Source organism: Mauremys mutica, chromosome 10 (genome assembly GCF_020497125.1).
Source record: "Mauremys mutica isolate MM-2020 ecotype Southern chromosome 10, ASM2049712v1, whole genome shotgun sequence".
Classification (NCBI taxonomy): domain Eukaryota; kingdom Metazoa; phylum Chordata; order Testudines; family Geoemydidae; genus Mauremys; species Mauremys mutica.
Genome location: NC_059081.1, coordinates 8,373,512 through 8,375,505, shown reverse-complemented (window position 1 = coordinate 8,375,505; position 1,994 = coordinate 8,373,512). Strand labels below are relative to the sequence as shown.

The window sequence follows — 1,994 nt, the reverse complement described above, 5'->3', positions numbered from 1 at the left end:
CGCGAGGGCGGCAGGCAGGTTGCCTTTGGCGGCATGCCTGCGGAGGGTCTGCTGGTCCCGCAGCTTCGGCGGACCTCCCGCAGGCATGCCGCCAAATCTGCAGGACTGGGGACCTCCCGCAGGCAAGCCGCCGAAGGCAGCCTGCCTGCCATGCTTGGGGCGGCAAAATACCTAGAGCCGCCCCGATCGGCGGATGCACTCAGGCACCACATAATGAAAGATGTGCAGCTCCCGCTAAACTCTGATAGGCTAAAATATGCCTATCTTGTTAGCAAGTCAAGCCACAATTATTGGTCCCTCCCTTTCATTCACAAAAATACCATAATGCTATCTGTAGGTCCGACTCAAAATGAAGTGCATGCATGTAAACCACAGGTAGAGCATGTTACTGGCTTTGTGTATGTCTTATAGAAAGTGTAACAATTATTTTTTGTTTTGACAGGAACACTTTGAAATCAGACTGGCATTTACTACTATAACAGCATGTCTTTTGCAAGCAGCTAGGCCGGGGGTTGCTTCATGAACTAGATATGGGGATTGATTTGAGTGTTTTATATGGCAGTTATAAATTTTATACTGAACGTTGATATTTTACATTTTGTGAAGTGCATGAGTGACATAAAATCTAAGGGTCGGATTCTGCCACTCTTATCAAGTAGTACCTTATTCTGCAAGCAGTCCCATTGAAGTCAGAATAAAATAATACTCAATGTGAGTAAAGAGTGGCAGAATCTGGGGCTATGTTTAAGAGGCTGTTAAAGTAAGTGAAATGTGAAATTGGACAGTATCCTTTTAAAATAAATCAGCTTTCTGTGTTAATGAATAACTTAGCTTGTATCTACAGAACCACATTGCAGAAGGCAAGCGGAAGATCTGTCTTCACTATAAAACTCCTTATACTGGAATTGGCTGCACATTGTACTTCTAAGATATTCTAGCATTACACAGACATCTAATACAAGAAGGTCCAGTCCTTGCACCACGAAGAATAGTAAAACTCTTTACATTTAGATCTTCCTTTGCTCTAAATTACAGAGCTAGAAACAGATATAGATTAATGCAGAAGGAGCAATAACATTTGGTAGTTATGCTAAGGAGTGTCAATGACTCACTCTAGATAAGTTTGCTCAGTCTGTGAGCTTTAGGGATGAACTGAGATTAGCAGAGGAAAATGGCCGTTTGATTCCCTTTATATTAAGTTTACTGCCATCTAGTACTGTGAAGCTCATTTAAGTCAAAGGAGATGCAACAAAAGTAAGAGCTGCTTGTCATACAACATTATTGCAATGTCAAGTTTCCATTCACAGTCACATGTAAACAAAGTAGTAGTTTTCCCCCCATATCTCTGTAGCGAGTGCTACATTGCCTCATACAATGAATATGCCTTGTTCCTCCCCTGCCACTGGCACCCACCAATGATCTAATTTCTGTACACTAGACAGCCCATCCGCTGCCCTTTTCACTCCAGCTATATCAGGAAACTCAGCTGTTCCTTGTTTGCTTCACTGATGGAAAGTGAAAGTGGGGTGTTGTCCTTTGGGTTTTTTAACTGTCCCAGGGTGCACACACAGGTTTCTTGATACTGCTTTCTGATTTAGAGAAATTGTTGGCTTAATTAGCTGATACTCACTGTGCTCAGAAGGGCTGTTAGTCTTCTAGCTGCTATTTCTTAGACAGCACACATGAAGCAGGCAGTCAGTGGCAAAAGCAGCCCCACACAATCAGCTACAGTGTTCCAGGCCAGTTCACACAGTGACTGCGGCTGGACTCCTCCTAGTACTTCACAGGGCAAGGAGAAAGGGGAAGGGCTCAGGATGTGATGTGATATACACTCGTTCTAAACACCAGGAAACAGAACTGAAATGTCAACTTTTCTGAGCCACGGGATGGACAGTATCTCCGGCCCTCCTCCCACTCTCAATAAAAGTTACATAAACAGACATGACTACTTATAAGACAATATTTAAGATATCAACAGCCCAGCAACATCATGG

General features: G+C 43.4%; 1 protein-coding gene across 1 annotated transcript in view; it reads right to left on the bottom strand.

Moving 5' to 3' along the window:
• RALB (RAS like proto-oncogene B) overlaps positions 1–1,648 on the bottom strand; it is a 77,743-nt gene extending 76,095 nt beyond the window's left edge. The window contains exon 1 of the mRNA XM_045032046.1: positions 1,631–1,648. The gene's annotated coding sequence lies outside the window, so the exon portion shown is untranslated. The remainder of the gene's footprint in view (positions 1–1,630) is intronic.
• Between the last annotated feature and the right edge of the window lie 346 nt (positions 1,649–1,994).